This window comes from Nycticebus coucang, chromosome 1, assembly GCF_027406575.1.
Source record: "Nycticebus coucang isolate mNycCou1 chromosome 1, mNycCou1.pri, whole genome shotgun sequence".
In the NCBI taxonomy this organism is placed as follows: Eukaryota; Metazoa; Chordata; class Mammalia; order Primates; family Lorisidae; genus Nycticebus; species Nycticebus coucang.
The window spans coordinates 182,759,321-182,783,133 of NC_069780.1; the positions used below are offsets into that span (position 1 = coordinate 182,759,321).

General features: G+C 39.3%; 1 non-coding gene across 1 annotated transcript; it reads right to left on the bottom strand.

The window, feature by feature from the left end:
• Positions 1-23,246: 23,246 nt before the first annotated feature.
• On the bottom strand, positions 23,247-23,308 carry LOC128593166 (small nucleolar RNA SNORD48). The gene has a single exon (XR_008382272.1). It is a non-coding gene; the product is annotated as a small nucleolar RNA SNORD48 (small nucleolar RNA).
• Between the last annotated feature and the right edge of the window lie 505 nt (positions 23,309-23,813).

The window sequence follows — 23,813 nt, forward strand, 5'->3', positions numbered from 1 at the left end:
GCCTTGGTCATATAACAAAGTCTGGTGAAATGAATGTTGTAAATGAGATGTGGTCTTGTCTGTCTTAATCTGTGTGTGCATTTGAGGCAAGCTCAAAACACTAAGAAGGCATCTGGGGCTGGCCCTTTCTGTGCATTGGAGAGTTAGATATTCCCATCTGGGGGCTGAACATGTGATGAGGAGGTAAAGCAGGGTGGGGACAAAGCAGGATGTCAAAGTAGAGGTCTGCTTGAAAGATCTCATGAGTGATCTAGGGACACTACTTGGTCACCAAATGTGGCACAGATAACCTTCAGGTTGGCCTGGTGAAAGGAAGTCAAGGGGGCAGGTCACTTTCCATTCCTGCTTCCAGACAGGGGGCTGAATTTCATAATCACTAATCTACTTAAGGCCTCCGTGTTTCTACTTCTACTTGTGTAAAATACAGATTATGATTCCTACCCTTTGGGAGTGCTGTAACCATTAATACACAACTATAGGTCCCTCACCAATCAGGTATGTGGATGAATTCATGACTTCCATGCCTGATTTTCCTACAGAGCTGGTACTGACTCAATTATTGTCTTCTGGAGGTTAATGTAGGTAGAAGGAAGTTGATTTTAATAATACATGGCTGGCAATGAAGTTTGTGAACTTGCCTGTGCGCCAGCATTGTGTAAGCATCTCAGTAAGGTTTCATAACCTTGGCATATCAGTGTCTCACATCTGTGTTTGTGGCAACCTGTGGCAGTGACTTCCTGAGTGGTGTTCACTATCATTGTTATATATTTTTGCGTGTCGTCATAAGAATGCTGGAGCTTGAATTAGAACAGTGAAAAAAGATTAAATTTCTCGTTAAACTTGGCAAGAATGAAGGTGAAATCAGGGACATGGCAGTGTACACATGTATTCAACATTTTTTTGAGAGGAGAGAAAGAGTCACTGATAAAGAGAGGTCAAGGTGGCCAGTAATGAGCAGAACTGATGAAAACAGTAGAAAAATTCTTCCAATCATGCATCAAAATGGTCAGCTGACTATGAGAAGCATAACAGACCAAGTAAACATCTACAGAGAAACAGTATGGAAAATCTTAACTGAAAATCTTGGCTAACAATTTATGAGTCTTGCATCACGACAATGCACCAGCTTACATGGCACCGGCTGTGAGGGAGTTTTTAGCAAGTAAACAAATAACCGTATTAGGACACTCTCCCTACTCACCTGATCCAGCCCCCAATAACTTTTTTCTTTGTCAAAAGATAAAGGAAACATTGAAAGGAAGACATTTTGATGACATTCAGGATTATCAAGGGCATTTCAAGCTTTGATGGGCATTTCAGAAAAGAGTTCCAAAATTCCTTGGAAGTGGGGACTAGGCACCGGTGTTAGTGTATAGATTCCCAATGGAAGTACTTTGACCATAGTGGTATTTGGCGGTGAGGTATGTAACACTTTTTCCAGGATGAGTTTACAAATTTAAATTGTCAGACCTGGTGCTTTTCTACTGATTACAGACCTTCATTTTTTTAAATGCCCTATTTCTCCTCCTCTATTTTTTTATATTCTCAATACATAGCAAGAACTCCTTCCCATGGAGATCACATATTTTTCTTTATCTGGTAGAATGTCTGATGGGTTGGGTTAGTGAACAGAAAACCTATGTCTTGCTGCCTTGGCACTTATCCAAATGGGGAAAGGTATTTGGAAGGAGACTTTTTAAGGGTATTGTTATTTGACTGCTCCCTGAGTCTGCAGTAGGCTGCAGTGCATGGAAATCATCTCCGTATTTAGAGCTGGGGCTAATGAATCTTCATATCTTTTCAAACGCATCTATTCTTATTTAAAAGCTATGAATAGTGGCAGTTGGGAAAGGTGTACTTGTTCATTGGCGCAATAAAAAATAGATGGCTTTGCAGCACAAAAGTTCTTAATGTCCTTCCCCAAGGGGGGAAATAATTGCTACAAGGAATTAGAATTTAAATCCTTGCTCTTTTCCCTTCAAAAAGGTTTACTATCACTTTGACCTCCCCCACCATAGTTTACCTGATTTAAGTATAGAAAATTTTATGCTTACATATGTACACTAATATTTTCATATCTATATTTGGCATAGTGATACCAGGAGGAATTTTCATTTTATTGAATTATTTTTCCAATGAATTCACAGAGCTTTAGAGACTTCAATTCAACATGCAGAATTTAGACCTTGGGTATTCTTCCCACAAATTTACAGGCGGATAAACAGTGCCAAGGAGCAACCATTATCATAGAATTTCTAACATGCAAAACGTCTTAGCAGAAAACTTTTCTAAGTAGATGAGAAGTAAACATGTCCTTAAGGGAAGAATGGACATACATTGTCAGGCAGGGAAGAATTTTAGTACCACTTCTTGAATTACAGTTTCCTTGGAGAATGAAGATTAATTTACCAATTCTAGAGGGCAGAACTAACTTCTGTTCATGGCTACAAGAATAATTTCAATGTATGGTAGAAAAGAGAGTCTGGACATATTGATTCTGAATTTGAATTTTCTGTTAACTAATTATGTGACCCCCTTGTGAGTACCTTTTAGGCTTTTTTTCTCAGTTTCCTCATCTATAAGAAAAAGAGAGTTGAATTTAGAGGTGGAAAATTCCCAGCACATCTGACTACATTTCCCCAGTCTTGTGCCTGGATCAGATGTCAGCATCAACCTTGGTGTTGGTTCTCGGGGGGTCCACATTTGGCCTCAGCACATTATTATTATTATTATTAAATCATAGCTGTGTACATTAATGCAATCATGGGGCAACATACACTGGTTTTATAGACCGTTTGACGCATTTTCATCACACTGGTTAACATAGCCTTCCTGGCATTTTCTTAGTTATTGTGTTAAGACATTTATATTCTACATTTACTAAGTTTCACATGTACCCTTGTAAGATGCACTGCAGGTGTAATCCCACCAATCACCCTCCCTCTGCCCATCCTACCCCCGCCCTCCCCTCCCTCTCCCCCTGCCCACTATTCGTAGGTTATAACTGGGTTATAGCTTTCATGTGAAAGCCATAAATTAGTTTCATAGTAGGGCTGAGTACATTGGATACTTTTTCTTCCATTCTTGAGATACTTTACTAAGAAGAATATATTCCAGCTCCATCCATGTAAACATGAAAGAGGTAAAGTCTCCATCTTTCTTTAAGGCTGCATAATATTCCATGGTGTACATATACCACAATTTATTAATCCATTCGTGGATCTATGGGCACTTGGGCTTTTTCCATGACTCAGGAATTATGAATTGGGCTGCAATAAACATTCTGGCACAAATATCTTTGTTATAATGTGATTTTGGGTCTTCTGGGTATATATCTAGTAGAGGAATTGAAGGATGGAATGGCAGATCTATTTTTAGATCTCTAAGTGTTCTCCAAACATCTTTCCAAAAGGAATGTATTAATTTGCATTCCCACCAGCAGTGTAGAAGTGTTTCCTTTTCTCCACATCTGCACCAACATCTCTGGTCTTGGGATTTTGTGATATAGGCTAATCTTACTGGAGTTAGATGATATCTCAAAGTAGTTTTGATTTGCATTTCTCTGATGATTAAAGATGATGAGCATTTTTTCACATGTCTGTAGGCCATGCGCCTGTCTTCTTCAGAGAAGTTTCTCTTCAAGTCCCTTGCCCAGGCTGCAATGGGATCACTTGTTTTTTTCTTGCTTATACATTTCAGTTCTCTGTGGATTCTGGTTATTAAACCTTTGTCTGAGACATAACCTGAAAATATCTTCTCCCATTTTGAGGGCTGTTTGCTTGCTTTACTTACTGTGTACTTGGCTGTGCAGAAGCTTTTTAGTTTGATCAAGTCCCAGTAGTGTATTTTTGAAGCTGCTTCAATTGCCTGGGGGGTCCTCCTCATAAAATACTCACCCAGACCGATTTCTTCAAGGGTTTTCCCTGCACTCTCTTCTAGTATTTTTATAGTTTCATGTCTTAAGTTCAAATCTTTAATCCAGTGAGAGTCTATCTTAGTTAATGGTGAAAGGTGTGGGTCCAGTTTCAGTTTTCTATAGGTTGCCAGCCAGTTCATCCAGCACCATTTGTTAAATAGGGAATCTTTTCCCCACTGAATGTTTTTAATTGGCTTGTCAAAAATCAAATAACTGTAAGTAGCTGGATTCATCTTTTGATTCTCTATTCTGTTCCAGACATCTACTTCTCTGTTTTTGTGCCAGTACCATGTGGTTTTGATCACTATCGATTTATAGTATAGTCTAAGATCTGTTAGCGTGATTCTTGCTGCTTGTTTTTATTTCTGAGTAATGTCTTGACTATTCGAAGTTTTATCTGATTCCATATACAACGAAGTATTATTTTTTCAAGATCTTTGAAGTATGACAGTGGAGCTTTAATAGGGATTGCATTAAAATTGTATATTGCTTTGGGTAATATGGACATTTTAACAATGTTGATTCTTCCCAGCCATAAGCATAGTATGTTTTTCCATTTGTTAACATTTTCAGCTATTTCTTTTCTTAGAGTTTCATAGTTCCCTTTATAGAGATCTTTCACATCCTTTGTTAGATAAACTCCCAAATATATCATCTTCTTTGGCACTACTGTGAATGGAATAGAGTTCTTAACTGTTTTTTCAGCTTGGCTATTGTTGGTATATATAAAGGCTACCGATTCATGAATGTTGATTTTGTAACCTGTATTCCTTGATCACTTCTAAGAGTTTTGTAGTAGAATTCTTGGTGTTTTCAAGGTATGCAATCGTATCATCTGTGAAGAGCGAAAGTTTGATCTCTTCTGACCCTATATGGATACCCTTGATTACCTTTTCTTTCCTAATTGCAATGGCTAAAACTTCCTGCTTCCTAAAGAGCAGTGGAGGCAATGGGCAGCCTTGTCTGGTTTCTGATCTGAGTGGAAATGATTTCAATTTAACTTCATTCAATATGATATTGGCTGTGGGTTTGCTGTAGATGGCCTCTATCAGTTTAAGAAATGTCCCTTCTATACCAATTTTCTTAAGTGTTCTGATCATGAAGGGATGCTGAATATTATCAAAAGCTTTTTCTGCATCGATTGAGAGAATCATATGGTCTTTGTTTTTTAATTTGTTTATGTGCTGCATTATACTTATAGATTTACATATATTGAACCAGCCTTGAGACCGTGGGATAAATCTGACTTGGTAATTATGTATAATTTGTTTGATGTGTTGCTGGATTCTGTTTGTTAGGATCTTCTGGAATATTTTTGCATCTGTATTCATTAGTGATATTGGTCTATAATTTTCTTCTATTGTTGGGTCTTTCCTGGTTTGGGGATCAGGGTGACATTTGCATCATAGAACGTGTTGGGTAGTCTTCCTTCTTTTTCTACCTTTTGGAACAGGTTGAGTAATATAGGTACTAATTCCTCTTTAAAGGTTTGGTAGAATTCTGATGTGAAGCCATCTGGTCCCAGGCTTTTCTTTTTAGGGAGATTTTGTATGGTTGATGCTATTTCAGAACTTGATATTGGCCTGTTCAACATTTCCACTTGATTCTGGCTAAGTCTTGGAAGGTGATGTGCTTGCAAGTATTGGTAAATTTCCTTCAGATTTTCATATTTCTGAGAATAAAGTTTCTTATAATATTCATTAAGGATTTTTTGAATTTCTGAGGAGTCTGTTGTTATTTTGTCTTTGTCGTTTCTGATTGATGAGATTAGAGGTTTTACTCTTTTATTGCCTGGTGAGGTTAGCCAAAGGTTTATCTGTTTTATTGACCTTTTCAAAAAGCCAACTTTTTGATTTATTGATCTGTTGTATAATTCTTTTGTTGTCAATTTCATTTAATTCTGCTCTAATTTTGGTTATTTCTTTTCTTCTACTGGGTTTGGGGTTGGAATGTTCTTCCTTTTTCAGTTGGTTGAGATGTCCCATTAAGTTGGTAACTTCCTCTCTTTCTGTTCTCTTAAGGAAGGCTTGCAGTACTATAAATTTCCCTCTTAGTACTGCCTTTGTGGTATACCAGAGATTCTGATAATTTGTGTCTTCATTGTCATTTTGTTCCAAAAATTTGGCAATTTATTTCTTGATCTCATCTCTGACCCAGCTATCATTCAGCATAAGGTTATTTAACTTCCAAGTTTTTGTATGAGTATGCAGATTCCTGTTGTTACTGAGTTCAACTTTTATTCCATGGTGGTCCGAGAAGATGCAAGGAATAATTTCTATTCCTTTAAATTTACTGAGGTTAGACTTGTGACATAAGATATGATTGATTTTGAAGTATGTTCTGTGGGCTGATGAGAAGTATATGTATTCAGTTTTGTTGGGATAAAATGTTCTGTAGATGTCTGCTAAATCCAAATGTTGGATGGTTAGGTTTAAATCTAAAATTTCTTTGCTAAGCTTCTTATTGGAGGATCTATCCAAACTGCCAAAGGAGTGTTGAAATCTCCGACTATTATGGAGCTGGAGGAAATCAAATTGCTCATGTCTGTTAGAGTTTATCTTATAAATTGAGGCACATTCTGGTTGGGTGCATAAATATTCATAAGTGAAATCTTATCATATTGGGTATTATCCTTAACAAATATGAAGTGACCATTCTTATCCTTCCGTACTTTTGTTGGTTTGAAGCCTATTGTGTCTGCAAATAGAATTGCAACACCTGCTTTTTTCTGATTACCATTTGGCTGAAATATGGATGACCATCCTTTCACCCTGAGTCTATATTTATCTTTTAAGGTAAGATGTGACTCTTGTATGCAGCCAATATCTGGCCTGAGTTTTTGTATCCAGTCAGCTAATCTGTGCCTCTTTAGAGGACAGTTTAAGCCATTCACATTAATGGAGAATATTGATATGTCTGGTAAAATTTTGGGTATCGAGTTTTTTGAAAGTCCAGTGGACATTTTTAATCCTTTCGCCACTGTGGAAGTTGGAGTTTGATCAAAAGTTTCTGAGTGCGTTTACTTTTGTGGTAGAGGATTGGGCTGGTCATTGTGGAGAATATCCTGAAGAGCTGGTTTGGTTATGGCAAATTTCTTCAATATATGAATGTTATTAAAGTATTTAATTTCTCCATCATAAATGAAGTTCAGTTTAGCTGGATACAGGATCTGAGGTTGAAAGTTATTTTGTTTTAGGAGATTAAAAGTCAATGACCGCCCTCTTCTGGCTTGAAGAGTTTCAGTAGAGAGATCTGTAGTCATTCTCATATTCTTCCCTTTGTAGGTAATGGATTTCTTACATCTGGCTGCTTTCAGAGTTTTCTCCTTCATATTAACTTTAGTGAAGTTAATTATGATATGCCTGGGGGATGTCTAACTGGATTGAGTCGTGCTGGGGTTCTGAAACTGTCTGCTATCTGAATTTCAGAATCTCTTGGCATGTCTGGAAAATTCTCTTTCATAATTTCATGGAGAAGGGCCTCTGTGCCTTGTGAGGCCACTTCATGACTTTCAGGGATTCCAATGAGGTGGATATTAGCCTTCTTTGAATTATCCCAGAGCTCTCTGAGAGAATGATCCAGAGATCATTTTTGCTCTCCATTTCTATTCCTCTTTGAGAGTTTTGAAGCGTTCAAAGGCTTTGTCTTCAATATCAGAAATCCTTTCTTCTGCTTGGTCCCCTCTGTTACTGAGGGATTCTTCTTTATTTTTCAGATCTTTGAGGGCAGCAAATCTTGCTTCAGTGCATCAAAATCTTTGGTGGTTTTGTCTTTAAATTCGTTAAATTCTTGAGACAACTTTTTAATTTCTCCTCAAATTTGTAATTCCGACTTTTGAATTGCTGTTTGAATTTCTAATTCTAAATCTTCCTCCGTTCTATTAATCTTGTTTGTGATCCAAGTTCTGAATTCGATTTCTGACATCTCGGCCAGCTGTTTATGAATGTGATCTTCAGTTACATCTGCCATATCTTTCCTTGGGAGGGGGGGTTTGATCTATTCTGGTTATTCATGTTACCCGAGTTTTTCCACTGATTCCACCCCATGATTATTTTACACCATTTAATTTTTCCCCTGGAGCTTTGTTGAGGACCTGTACAGTGCTACGGCCTGAGAATCTTGGGACCTGTTTGGTGTAGTGGGGCTAAGTGGTTCTGTCTTGTTTTCAGCTGGTCTCTATCTGACCCTAGGGAAACAGTTACTCTGGGCTGAAGTCTCAGCTGTGGAGAAATACCAGCAATTAAGTCACCCTGCCCCCCACAGGCAACAATTGGAAAAGGAAAATCAAACCTTCCTATAACCACACACCCAGGGCACCACTTGAATAGTCCTTGGGCGATTGGCTCAGTTCAAATGGTCCAAATCAATTGTCTCAGTCAGCAACTGTCTCAGGTGGGAGAGTTTAAAAGATCTCTGGCAACTGGATCACAGGGGTCTGGTGACAACTCCTATATGACTTGGTCTGGTTCTCCATGAAATCAGGAGGACCCACCCAGCAAATAGATTAGTCCGGGAAGATTGATGCCTCCTTCCCCACCTTGCACCTCTGTCACACCCAGTCACTGATAGCCCTGCAGGGCTTTGACCCAGTTGCCTCTAATGAACAGATACTCCAGGGGTTTGCACCTACCTGAATCACAAGGAAATTTATATCTGCTCAGCTAGGCTGTTGCACTCTGACTCTATCCAACAGGGGGAGGTGAGGCCTGACAACCTTGGGCACTTGATGGAGGCTTGAGGGGGTGTTCACTCAGTTCCAGCCCTGCCCGTGATTGATGTCACTGACAGAATAGAACAGAACATCTTTGCGGGAATTTGTTTCTGTCCCTGCTAAATTCCCCTGCAGAAGAGAAGCTGTTTTGAGTTCTCAGAGCCTGTGCCTCAGGCCCTGTCTTTGCTCCTGCATGTTTGTATTTGGTTAGCTATCAGTTCTAGCCTCCTGCCTTCCTTTGTCTATAGGCTAATGATCTCCTGAGGGCCGGGTGTATCTTAGGCTCAGTAAAGCGGTCCTCTGGATCAGCCCTGCCCTGGGAATTTCCTGGCTCTGTGCATGCGTTTTCTAGTCCCTGCACTCCACCCAGGCTGGTACCACCCCAGGCAAACTCTTTACTCATGGGGCCTGCGTTTCCATGCCAGATCTGTTTCACGGTTTGCCACCTAAGAAGATGTCCATCCTCCTCTGGTTGCCCAGGGAGACAGGGGGTGTGGCTTCAAAATATCTGGGGGTAAGCCCTTTTGTTGCCAAAAACTGCTGCTGCTCTGCACCTCGGGGCACCACCACTCTGGTGTGATTCCCTCTCAGCCAACTGTCCTCTCGTCACTCCCATGTCACAGAATCAGCACTGACCAGCTGCAGTCTATGCCCTTTCCACACCCCTCGAGAAACCACCCAAGTATCTGGACTCCTGGGTGATAGGCCTCCAGACCTCAGAGTTAAAGTGGAGGGGAGTGCTGGGAGCTCAGAATTGCAGGTAGAGAATATATATAGTTTTATACAGTTTTATGCCTGGCAGGAGAACACCATGGCACCCTAGTAGGGGAGGTAGGTCCAGTTTTTAGAGGGTCTCTCCCATGGAGTGTAGTGGGAGGGCCTTTGAACTCTGCTCATTTGTTTGTGGGGCACTCCGAGCTGTTCTCATGGGGGAGGGGAGTCTTGTCCTCTTGGTGATGGATTTTGAACCTTTTGTTTGTATCCTCGGGGTCACAGCTCACCTCAGCAGGGTTGATGTGCATTCTTCAACCTTCTCTCTTGGCACAGCTCAAATCCACCAGGTTACTTGCTAAATTTCTGTCCTTTAACTCTCCTTCTGGATGGGAGCCTCTGTGGAAAGCTGGCTTCAGTCCGCCATCTTGTGTCTGCCCCTCCTCAGCACATTTTTCAACACAATGCACTACACAGCCATCATCAATTGAGTTAACAGTTAAGTGAAATCTATTTGCCACCCCTGGACTGGAAGATTTCAACTGTACCATTTAAAACCCTAGGGTTCTATTCCTTACATAACCTTCCTATGTTTAATAACAATGATTTTAAACAACTGGACATTTGGAAAACACCCATGATAACTTTTGCTAGATGGGAGCCCCAGGGAACAGGGCCCCAGACTAATGAAGTTTTTAAAACATCATACACATTGTCCATTGCAGTCCAGTGCTAACTGATGGGCTGCTGGGGTCTGGCCTCAGGATACGGAGATATCATCTGGTTTCTTCTAAACATAAGCCGCAGTACATAATTTTAAAACTATGCTGCGAACAAAGGAGAAAAGGAACATTTAGCAATAAAAAGATCCAGCTATTGGCAGCAATACACTATGAGACCTCTGTGAAATTTTTGGATTTGCTGTTGTTGAGATGACATTGCAAAGACATAGAGTACAATTTCGGTCAGCCCCCTGGACCCCATTGGGAAAGGATGCATTAGCAGTCTGGGTCTGAGAAAAGAATCACATATTTGCATACATTTTATCCGGAGTAAGCTCCTCACCGGGAACATGGTGTTCAACAACGGCCCTGATTAGGACTCTATGAATAGATGCTGATGCACGTCCTGCATTGTTTTATTTTACTCTAAGTTTCTTTACCTGGAGAAATCAAGACATTCCCAAAAGAAACAAGACATTTTGAAAAGATAGTATTGATTTGTACTTGGCGAGGGGCAGCAGCTTTGTGGGGAAGAAAGGCTCCCCTTGGTTGGTGGATCACTCTTGGTGTGATTTCAAACTCAGGCTCCTCTCAAACTCAATCCATAAATTAATACTGATGAGATTGCTCTGCTTTTCCTCTGTCTGAAAGAAAGCAGATGCTGTTCTGGCCACAATTTCCTGGCTGACTCATGACGACCCAACAACACTGCCTTGGTGCAGGAGCGATGGTGGCACCTGGAGTTGTCCAGGGGAGGTCTGTCCGAGTAGGTGCGGGAGCCACACGTGATGCGTCTATGGTGTCCCAGGTGCTTTCATCTTTCTCTACACTTCTCATCTCTACACAGCAAACACGTGCAAGCACTTGTCAGTCTGCTAGGGCTGCCCTAGCAAAATACCACAGGCTGGGCGGCTTAAACACCAGAATTTGTTTCCTCCTGGCATTTCTGAAGGCTGGATGTCCAAGATCCAGGTGCTGGCAGGGCTGGTTCCTTTGAGGGCCCCAGGGAAGGATCTGCTCCAGGCCCTTCTCCTTGGTTTGCAGAGGCCACCTTTCTGCTCCTCTGTGCAATCATCCTCCGGCCATGTTCTAATTTCCTCTTCTTCTAAGGAAACCATTCATATTGTATTACAGACCATGCCAATGGGCTCTTTTCAGCTTAATCATCCCTTTAAAGGTCCTATCTCCAAATATAGCCACATTCTAAAATACTAGGGTTTCATTATAGGAATGCTGGGGGAACAGAATTCAATTCCTAATAGCTTTCATTGTGATTTAGGTTCTCTTTCTAAATTCTTTATACATATTATTTCATCTAATCCTCACAGCAAATCCAGCTCACGATGAGCTAGGATATTATTGTTGGCCTATAAGTGAGGAAACAGATGCCCAGAGAAGGGAAAGACTTGCCCAAGATCCTAAGTACATAAAAAAGTTATTTTACTTGATAAAAATTTATTTCTTAATTTTTTGAAGAGTACTATATAAATAGGCTTCATTGTCCTTGTGAAATTAAGTAATAAATCTTGTAGTTAGGTGTATGAACTTTAACAATCATCCTTTTTCAATGCCTATGTCTACATTGGGATTCCCTTTTGTATTCAGTAACTTGCATTACTGAAGGCTCAATATTTAATAATTTGATTCAAGGATTTCTGAAGGCAGAAATAGAATATGGAAACTTTTGGAAGAGTTCAGAGTGAGACTGACCAGATGGCGGTTTAGTCTGCAGGAATAAAGATGCTACAGGAATATCGGTATAGAGAACCTGTGATCAACTTTTATTTTCAAAAGTTTTATGAACATGTTGAGATGTTATATTTTCCTTAACTTTTTTTTTTTTATTAAATCATAGCTGTGTACATTAATGCAATTATGGGGTACAATGTGCTGGTTTTATATACAATTTGGAATACTTTCATCAAACTGGTTAACATAGCCTTCACCACATTTTCTTCATTATTGTGTTAAGACATTTATATTCTACACTTAGTAGACTTAACATGTACCATTGGAAAATGAACCATAGGTTTGGTTCCACCAATTACCCTCCCTCCACCCATTCTCCCCCCTCCCCAACCACCCCCTTCCTCTTTCCCCTTCATCTTGGGCTGTAGTTGGGTTATAGCTTTCGTATGGAAGTGTGGATGCTTATAAATTGGTTTCATAGTAGGGCTGAGTACATTGGTTACTTTTTCTTCCATTCTTGAGATACATTGCTAAGAAGAATATGTTCCTTAATTTTTATTACGTTTTCTAGTAATAATTCTTATGTGATTGACAGAAGAGATGAAGTTCAGGAGGAAAGTTACTACTTCCCCAAGGTCACAGAACAGAAGAGAGGTGGAGGTTGAGACCATACCCAGAGCAATATGTAGATAAATATTGAACATTTTTCACCATGGGGGATTTAGGGTCTAGTACCCAATTCCTTGTGCAGTCAGTTTCCTCCAATTAAAAGATCTGTCAGGGCAGACAACTTTTCCTGTTACTTGCACATACATAATTTATGTGGAAAAGCACAGAATATTTACATAATCAATATGTAATTATTACTTTGCTTGTTCAGGCAGGGTATGTGTTCAGATTTGAAGCCTCCATCAGTAGCACCATCTATTCATACACAACTCCATGGCAAAATGCTTTTTCTTTTTTCTCAGTTTCTCTCGAGACAGAGAAACTCTCTCTTTTCTTTACCATAGTCAGAAGGAAACCCTTAAGTGCATTTCAAAGACAGCATTTATTTGGATATAACTAAATGGAAGGTTTCCTTTCATTCCAAATCCACAATACTTAGACAGGGATAGCCTAATGTCATTTCTTGTATTATCTTCACTTTGGTCTCCCTCTTAATTCTCACCAAGGCACAATGATGAATCCCACCATCCTTTTTCATTCACATTTTTTTTTTTTGGTTTTTTTATTTTATTTATTTTATTTATTTTTTTGGCTTTTTTATTTTATTTCGTTGCTTATTTTTTATTTCTTTACTTTTTTTGTTGTTGTTGTTGAGACAGGGCCCCACCCTATGCCCCTGAGCAGAGTGCAGTGGGCGTGGTAGCTCACCACAACCTCAGACTCGGGCTGTGGCACCCTGCTGCCTCAGCCTCCAGAAGCCGCTGGGATTACAGGTGCTCGCCGCGGCGCCTGGCTGGGTTTTTCCATTTTTTTCACAAGTCGGGGTCTCACTGTCGCTCAGGCTTGGCGTCTGTGGCTCAAGTGGCTAAGGCACCAGCCACATACACCTGAGCTGGCAGGTTCGAATCCAGCCCAGGCCTGCCAAACAACGACGGCTGCAACCAAAAAATAGCCGGGCATTGTGGCAGATGCCTATAGTCCCAGAGCCGGGCGCGGTGGCTCACGCCTGTAATCCCAGCACTGTGGGAGGCTGAGGAGGGAGAATCGCTTGAGCTCAGGAGTTCGTTCACATTTTTTATCTCCCAAGTTCATACATTAAAAGTTCAAGTCCTACAATATGAAGGTATAGAAAGTAATGGTGGCTCACTCCTAGACTTACAACTGACTGCAGGGGATAAGAAAATGGAAACAAACAAAAAAAAAACAAAAACAAAAAAAAAAAGAAAATGGAAACAAAGTAGAGTCTTGAACTCTACTCTCTCTAAGACCTTCTGCTTTGTTACTCAAAATGATCAGTGATCAAACAACCCAATATAAAGAACCAGGAGAGTGGCCGAGCCTGGCCATCACATGGGGTTTTCTGAGGCTGGGAGACTTGGCATAACCTTGACATTGTTGAAACTTTGCTGGATGCAAGCCAGGCTCTTGATTCTATTTAACATGAATTTGGAGCCTCAGACACATATTTACATATTGTATACAGGCGCAGCTGCTTGCAAAAGTAAACCCCTGTGATAATGACTTTTGTTTTGGAAAGAAATACTGTACTTATAATCCTCAATAAACCTCTAACCCCTTTCTCTATGAAACCAACAGTTTTATCTGGCTGGGTTCCTAATTTATGTCCCTTATCTGGCTTTGATGTGAGGTGGATGGCTTCTTCAAACGTTATTTCCCTTGTCTGATCTCACTGTAAGGAAATAGCCCTATCTGTGCCTACTTGATTCCTCAAAATCTATTTGTAGGTAAAAGACCCAAGTTTATTTGTATTAAGAACACTTATGCCTTTATGGCTTTGTATTTCTGAAATTAAATATCAGTTTCTTTCTCAGGGTAGTGGATAGAACAGCCTGCCTTGAGAACCACGGCTTGCCTATACATCCATCTGCTTTATGAAACCTAAATGCAAGGGCAGGGCAAGACTGAGTCCGTTTTCTAGTCTTAGGCTGTGGCTGTGCTCCTCTTGTATCTTTCAAAAATCCAGAGAAGCCAGCTATTTGTAGCTACAAACAGAAGTATTACAGTGAAAACTGCAGGTTGGCAGGATAATGCTTTGTGATATGCTCATATTTCCCTTTTGGATCATGCCAAAAGGCTTTCACCTCATTTCTTTAGTCCGTTTTGTGCTACTATGACAGAATACCTGAGTTGGGGCAATTTATAAAGAATAGAGATTGATTGAGTTGCTGGCATCTGTTAAGGACTTTCTCCTGCATCATCTCATGGCAGAAATTGAGAGAGAGAGAGAAAGAGAGAGAGAGAACACAAGAGACTGAATGCCAGCCTTCAGCCCTTTATAATCACCATTAATCCCCTCAGAAGAACGGAGCCCTCTGGACAGAAATACTGCCCATCAGGCTCCACCTTCCAACATTGTTGCTTTCACAATTAAGTTTTCAGCACATGCTTTGGGGAGCCACACCCAAGCCATAGCATGGATTAAGTCTAGGTCAAGATACTGAGGATTATTGCTTTGGAGAGAATGGTGGCTGTCACCTAGAATAGTAATGTTGATCACAGCAGCTACTAATTCTCAGAGAGTGTGTATTAGGTGCTTGGCATTATGTTTTGCAGTTTGCCTACATGAGCTGTATGAATCTAGTTTCACCCCTTAACACTCGGTGGATAGACATATACCTCCAGGCTCACACATGAACCGTCTTGGGCTTAATGGAAATAGAAAACTACATAATACAAGGACTTATTTAACAACAAATGATTAAACTTCTTTGGCATTTTCTCTGTGCATACACCCACCAGAAATCTGGCCATATGTGTTTCAACAGACACTTTGATCATTTCCTAGAACATGGATATTCCCAGTTGCATCCCCATATACACTATCTTTTGGGGTAATTTCCAGGGGCGTGACAGGAAGTATATATAGGCATTGGATTTAAGTAAAAGTTTACATTTTTAAACAATCTTCCTACTGACCAGCTCTGTGTTCACATAGAATATAGACATAAGTCACTTAGGATAGCTATAGCAATAACAGGAAATTCTGTCATTTCTTCTTTTGTTGTTTGTTTTGGGTTTTTGTTGTTGTTGTTTTTTATTTCTCATTCTATAATAAGAATAATGTCCATTTTTCTTCACAGAGTGCCTCAATGTCTTACAGTTATGTTGGTCTAAGATTTGCCCTTCTTACATTCAGCTTAAGAAAATACTGCTACTGTATAGGATATATTTTCTAAAACCTAGAAATAAACTCCTAAGAGTGTCTATTAAGAGACTGAAATATACAACAGAAGTATATCTCCTTATCCAAAAAATGACTATGATCTCAGTACATTGCATGGTGCTAAAACACCTCATTAGGCCAATAAAAATTACCAAACTCCCCCTCCCCGACCCTAATCTCTTCCTTGGCACATTTTCCCAAAGCCCTCTGGAGAGGGGAAGAAGCATACGCCTTAGCAAAGATGACCCATATTCTTTGGAGGAAGGGATAAAGGTGGATGCAGGTGTGGGGTGGGGCGAGTTTGGGGATGTCTTCTCTTGTCTGGGCCTGGGTTGAGCTCTTATCAACCATCCCCAAGGAAGAAAATGGCTAAGCTGAGACAACAGGCAGAGATTGGAGGCTGGGTCTTCTCACAATCCCTGTTCTGGGGCTTAGGTGGGGTCAGGGGACCTGCATTTTCCTCTGGGGGCAGATGCATTTTCCAATGGGGGCAGATGCTTCTAGACATACCAGAATCCAAATTTCCAGAGGTATACTAGAAAATTCCAAGCTGGACACAATATTACAGGCTTCTTCCCATTCTGTGGGCCCATGGGCAATGTACCAACTGCTTGGTTAAGTGAGATTCATCATAGTTTATCCTGCACAGCCAGAGAACAAGGGGTTCAACTCAGAGACCTATTCTCAAAACATACAAGTCACTTTTTTAAGGATTAAAACACACCTCTTGGGGATGGGACACAATTACAATAGGGACTTTACCTAACAAATTCAATCAGTATGACCTGGTTCTTTGTACCCTCAATGAATCCTGAACAATAAAAAAAAAAATGGTTTTGTTGCAGCTATTTCAAATTAAAAATAAATGAGAATATGATATATCTTTACACCCAATTTTTAAAAAATCTTATAGTGAAAAATCATCTTATTTTGATTACTTAGGATCATAATTGTGAATGATGGCCATATTAGCATGTGTCATACAACATTGTGGAAGCCAATTCAGGAGAATTGGACTTTCCAGAGTCAGTCCTGAGTTCAAATTCAGACTCTCCAACACATAATATCATCATTGAAAAGATACAGTTAATAACTTCTTGCTATGTAAAGAAATAATACACATAAAGTGTGTGTTATAGCCTCTGGCATATATACAATAGTCCATAAATGTTGGCTTTTCTTTTTCAACTTCCTTCTATTCTTCTTGACCCATTTTCCCTGTAATTTCTTCTGAACTTAATTGATATGTGGGGCTGATCTTTAAGTTTCTCATAACAGTGGTGAGGAACTGATGTCTAATGTCCAATATTCTTCAGATGGGGGAGCTTATGTAGAGTGAAGTTCTTTCTTACCTTTACCCTAATAAAAATATGAACAAAACAATGACTCAGGCTCCTGTGAAAGAGGATTTCCTGCCCACAGATCTGCCCACATGTCAATCTAAATCTTGGCTTAGCTCCCACACCTAATCTATAGATGTAGGAGATCATTTTTTTTTTTTTGTTAGAAGCTCTGTCCTAAGGAAAAAGAAGTATATTTTATAAAACTATACACAGTTCATCTATACAGATACAAGAATAAAAAAGAGAATAACGAAAGCTAATATATATAAGCACTTTGCAAATATTAGCTCACTTAACTCCCTTTAACCCGGTAAAGTAGATGTTATAGATGAGAAAATTGAGGTATTAAGAGATTAAGTCCAAGGTCACACACAAGCAAGAGGCAAGGGCATGATCTGAACCCAGGCTAACTTTTCTGGAGTTTATGTTTTTAATTTCTGTTATATGTCATAACTTAATAAATAGAGGTTATAACTTCACATCAATTATTTAGTCAAATTTGGAAAATTCTTTACACTTAACTGGTAAGAACATTTTGATGCTGTGTCTCACAGCTGTGTTTGTGTCAAAAAGTGGCGGCGTCTTGCTGAATGGTGTTCATTATTGTGTGTGTTTCTGTGTACTGTCATGAGTATATTGGAGCTTGAATTAGAGCAATGAACAAACATTAAACTTCTTCTTAATCTTGGCAAGAGTGGAAGCAAAATCAGAGTGGAAGTGAAACATGTTAGTGTTTCAGGGTCAGGGAAACTGGTGACTAGCAGAACTAATGAAAACGTTTCAAAAAGTCATCAACTCATGGGTCAAAGTCATCAGCTGACTGTGAGAAGCATAGAAAAACAAGTAAACATCAATAGAGAGAAATAGTTAAGAAAATCTTAACTGGAAAACTTGGCATGAGAAAGGTGTGCGCAAAAATGGTCCTGAAGGAGCTCACCAATAAACAAAACCAAAGGAAAGTTTAAGTTTGTCAAGACCTTTTAGAGGGGCGACATGATGTTTTGGGCCATGTTATCACTGGTGATGAAACATAGGTGCACCAATATGACCCTGAAACAAAGCATCAAAGTGCACAGGGGAAGTCAGCCAATTCTCCATGACCAAAATATTCAGTCAGTCCAAATCAAAGAGTTAAATCAATGTTGCTAATTTTTTTTGATATCAGAGGGATTGTTCATTATGAATTTGTACCAAATGGACAAATAGGTAAACAAACAATTTACAATTTGGGAGTGCTGAAAAGGCTGCATGAAAAAATTAGGTGAAAATGATCTAAACTTTTTTTTTAAAGAATATAGGTTTATTTTATTTTTATTTTTATTTTTACATTTTATGTTTCAACTCTCTCTCTCTTTTTTTATTGTTGGGGATTCATTGAGGGTACAATAAGCCAGGTTATACCGATTGCATTTGTTAGGTAAAGTCCTTCTTGCAATTGTGTCTTGCCCCCAAAAGGTGTGGCACACACCAAGGCCCCAACACCCTCCATCCTTTCCTCTCTCTGCTCTTCCTTTCCCCACCCCTCCCTCCTTCTTTCTCTCTCTGCTCTCCCCTTCCCCCACCCCGCACCATGACCTTAATTGTCATTAATTATCCTCATATCAAAACTGAGTGCATAGGATTCATGCTTCTCCATTCTTGTGATGCTTTACTAAGAATAATGTCTTCCACTTCCATCCAGGTTAAAACGAAGGATGTACAGTCTCCATTTTTTTTTAATTGCTGAATAGTATTCCATGGTGTGCATATACCACAGCTTGTTAATACATTCCTGGGATGATGGGCATTTAGGCCGTTTCCACATTTTGGCGATTGTAAATTAAGCTGCAATAAACAGTCTAGTACAAGTGTCCTTATGATAAAAAGTTTTTGTTTTTTTTTTCCTTCTGGGTAGATGCTCAGTAATGGGATTGCAGGATCAAATGGGAAGTCTAACTTCAGTGCTTTGAGGTTTCTCCATCCTTCCTTCCAAAAGGGTTGTACTAGTTTGCAGTCCCACTAGCAGTGTAAAAGTGTTCCCTTCTCTCCACATCCATGCCAAAATCTGCAGTTTCGAGATTTTGTGATGTGGGCCATTCTCACTGGGGTTAGATGGTATCTCAGGGTTGTTTTGATTCGCATTTCTCTAATAGATAGGGATGATGAACATTTTTTCATATGTTTGTTAGCCATTCATCTGTCTTCATGTCTCTTGCCCATTGATATATGGGATTGTTGGCTTTTTTTGTGTGGATTAATTTGAGTTCTCTATAGATCCAAGTTATCAAGCTTTTGTCTGATTGAAAATATGCAAATATCCTTTCCCATTGTGTAGGTTGTCTCTTTGCTTTGGTTGTTGTCTCCTTAGCTGTACAGAAGCTTTTCAGTTTAATGAAGTCCCATTTGTTTATTTTTGTTGTTGCAATTTTCATGGCAGTCTTCTTCATAAAGTCTTTCCCCAGGCCAATATCTTCCAGTGTTTTTCCTATGCTTTCTTGGAGGATTTTTATTGTTTCATGCCTTAAATTTAAGTCCTTTATCCATCTTGAATCAATTTTTGTGAGTGGAGAAAGGTGTGGGTCCAGTTTCAGTCTTTTACATGTGGATATCTAGTTCTCCCAACACCATTTATTGAATAGGGAGTCTTTCCCCCAAGGTAAGTTCTTGTTTGGTTTATCAAAGATTAGGTGGTTGTAAGATGTTAGTTTCATTTCCTGGTTTTCTATTTGATTCCAAGTGTCCATTTCTCTATTTTTATGCCAATACCATGCTGTCTTGACCACTATGGCTTTGTAGTACAGACTAAAATCTGGTATGCTGATGCCCCCAGCTTTATTTTTATTACTAAGGACTGCTTTAGCTATACGAGTTTTTTTCTGGTTCCATATAAAACACAGAATCACTTTTTCCAAATCTTGAAAGTACAATGTTGGTATTTTAATAGGAATGGCATTGAATAGGTAGATTGCTTTGGGAATTATAGACATCTTAAAAATGTTGATTCTTCCCATCCATGAGCATGGTATGTTCTTCCATTTGTTAATATCCTGTGCTATTTCCTTTCTGAGGATTTCATAATTTTCTTAATGGAGGTCCTTCACCTCCTTCTTTAGGTATATTCCTAGGTATTTTGTTTTCTTTGAAACTATGGCGAAGGGAGTTGTGTCCTTAATTAGCTTCTCATCTTGACTATTATTGGCGTATACAAAGGCTACTGACTTGTGGACATTGATTTTATATCCTGATACATTACTGTATTTTTTGATGACTTCTAGGAGTCTTGTGGTTGAGTCTTTGGGATTCTCTAAGTATAAGATCGTGTCGTCAGCAAAGAGGGAGAGTTTGACCTCCTCTGCTCCCATTTGGATTCCCTTTATTTCCTTCTCTTGCCTAATTGTATTGGCTAGAACTTCCAGCACTATGTTGAATAGTAAAGGTGAAGGACAACCTTGTCTGGTTTCAGTTCTAAGAGGAAAAGCTTTCAGTTTTATTCCATTCAGTAAAATATTAGCTATGGGTTTGTCATAGATAGCTTCAATCAGTTTTAGAAATGTGCCACCTATGCTTGTACTCTTCAGTGTTCTAATTAGAAAAGGATGCTGGATTTTATCAAATGCTTTTTCTGCATCTATTGAGAGGATCGTATGATCTTTATTTTTGCCTCTGTTAATACGGTGGATAACATTTATGGACTTGCGTATGTTAAGCCAGCCTTGCATCCCTGGGATGAAACCTACTTGATCATGATGTATGACTTTTTTGATGATAAGCTGTAATCTATTGGCTAGAATTTTTTTTTTTTTTTTTGTGGTTTTTGGCCGGGGCTGGGTTTGAACCCGCCACCTCCGGCATATGGGAGAGGTGCCCTACTCCTTGAGCTGCAGGCGCTGCCCTATTGGCTAGGATTTTGTTGAGAATTTTTGCATCTATATTCATGAATGAAATTGGTCTGAAATTCTCCTTTTTGGTTGGGTGTTTTCCTGGTTTTGGTATCAGGGTGATATTTGCTTCATAGAAGATGTTGGGGAAGATTCCTTCCTCCTCATTTTTTTGAAATACTTTCTGCAGTACAGGAATAAGCTCTTCCTTGATAGTTTGATAGAATTCTGGTGTGAAGCCATCTGGACCAGGGCACTTTTTGGTTGAAAGCTTTTTTATTGTTTCTTTATTCTCAGTGCTTGAAATTGGTCTGTTCAGGAGCTCTAGTTCTTCCTGGCTAAGTCTAGGGAGAGGGAGAGGGTGTGATTCCAAATATTTATCCATTTCCTTCACATTGTCAAATTTCTAGGCATAGAGTTTCTGGTAGAATGGTAGACCATTCAGAGATGGTCTCTTGTATCTCTGTGGCATCAGTTGTTATTTCCCCTTTATCATTTCTGATTGAGGTTACTAGAGATTTTACTTTTCTATTTCTAGTTAGTCTGGCCAATGGTTTATCTATTTTATTAATTTTTTCAAAAAACCAACTCTTTGTTTCATTAATTTTCTGAATGATTCTTTTGTTTTCAATTTCCTTGATCTCTGATTTGATTTTGGATATTTCTTTTCTTCTACTGGGTTTAGGCTTAGATTGTTCTTCTTTTTCCAATTCCATAAGGTGGCTTGCGAGTTTGTTGATGCACTCCTTTCTGTTTTTCAAATGTAGGCATCTAAAGCGATAAATTTTCCTCTCAAAACTGCTTTTGTAGTATCCCACAGATTTTGGTAGCTTGTGTCTTCATTGTTATGCTCAAGAAAGTTAATGATTTCCTGTTTTATTTCTTCCTGGACCTATATGTTATTCAACAGAAGGCTGTTTAATTTCCATGCCTTTGTGTGGGGTCAAACGTTTTTGTTAGAGTTGAGTTCTACCTTTAGAGCCTTTTGGTCTGAGAAGATACAAGGTAAAATTTCAATTCTTTTGATTCTGTTGATATTTGTTTTGTGTCCCAGGATATGATCAATTTTGGAGAATGTTCCATGGGGTGATGAGAAGAACGTATATTGTTTATCTTTGGGATGGAGTGTTCTATATGCGTCTATCAAGCACAGTTGTTCCAGGGTCTCATTTAAATCTCTTATATCTTTGTTTAATTTCTGTTTAGAGGATCTGTCCAGCTCTGTAAGAGGAGTGTTAAAGTCCCCTGTTATTATGTTATTATTGGATATCATATTGCTCAGACTGAGTAAGGTCTGTTTCAAGAATCTGGGAGCATTTAAATTGGGTGCATAAATATTTAGAATTGAAACATGTTCTTGTTGTATTTTTCCCTTGACCAATATAAAGTGACCACCTTTGTCTTTTTTGACTTTAGTTGCTTTAAATCCATATGTATCTGAAAATAAGTTTGCAATTCCTCTTTTCTTCTGAATTCCATTTGCCTGAAAAATTGTCTTCCAACCCTTGACTCGAGTTTTAATTTGTCTTTTGAAGCCAGTTGTGTTTCTTGCAGACAGCAAATGGATGGCTTGTGTTTTTTAATCAAGTCAGCCAATCTATATCTCTTCAGTGGGGAATTCAAGCCATTAAAATTTATTGAGATAATTGATAAGTGTGGTAGTATTCTATTCATCTTATTTTGTGAGAATCCATTTCTTAGTTTTATCTTTTGCATCAGTGTGGAGGTTAGGTTATGTCCTTTAATTTCTGAGTTCTTACTTTGCTGCTGATCCATTGTGATGGTCAGTGTGTAGAACAGGTTGAAGTACATCCTGTAGAGCTGGGTCTTGTTGTGGTGAATTTCCTCAATGTTTGTATATCCATTAATGATTTGATTTCTCCATCAATTTTTTTTGCTTTAAATTATTTTATTGGAATTCTTCAGATAAAACCCGACAGATGTATATCTGATAAATTGAAAAGTATCGATCTACTTGTCACATAATAAGTGCCCCCAAATTTTTAGGTGAGTTTTTTCTCCAATATGACTACAGCTGCTCACACAGTTAATACAGGAAACGAGTTCCTAGAATCTGCTCAACACCAGCTAGAAGACATCCTTTGTGACAGCAAATTCCACAGTAACTGGGGAGAAAGGGCATGGCTCTCACCCTTCACAGCCTGAAGGTCAGTAGCAGAAACCATCATCTAACATCACAGACAAGTCTCCATGGGAATAGGCTCCAAACTTTAGCTCTGTGGCCATCAGGTTAGCGCAGAACCTGTGAAGGAACACTACCCCTGACTGGGCTTCCAGAACTCTCCTTTATTCAAGGACAGCACAATGATGGACGTCTTAAAACTCCTAATGGGGAAGCAAGACATAGGAACTTAAGATTAATAAGTGTCCTGGGCCATTAACTTCTCCCCGAGCTGAGATCTAGGGATCCTGACCTGGGGAGCTGTCAGCACACTGTGATGATTGGCATCAGCGAGACACTCAGTCGCCCGGGGTGGTCATCACCCCCGTCTCCATCAGTTTTAAAGCTTAGCTTAGCAGGGTATAGAATTCTGGGCTGTAAATTGTTCTGTTTAAGTAGATTAAAGGTAGATGACCATTGTCTTCTTGCTTGGAAAGTTTCATTAGAGAAGTCTGCAGTCACTCTGATGGATTTGCCCCTGTAGGTCAACAGGCGCTTACTCCTGGCAGCTTGCAGAATCTTTTCATCTTGACTTTGGACAGGTTCATCACAATGTATCTTGGAGAAGCTTGGTTAGAGTTGAGGCAACCTGGGGTCCAATATCCCTCTGAAAGCAGTGTGTCAGAATCTTTGGTGATATTTTGGAAATTTTCATTTATAATATTCTCTAGTAAGGCTTCCATTCCTCTGGGGCATTCTTCTTCCCCTTCTGGGATTCCTATAACTTGTATGTTGGAATGTTTCATAAAGTCCCATAATTCTGACATGAACCTTCTGCTTTCTCTCTCTTCTTTTCTGCCTCTTTAACTATCTGAGTTATCTCAAGAAC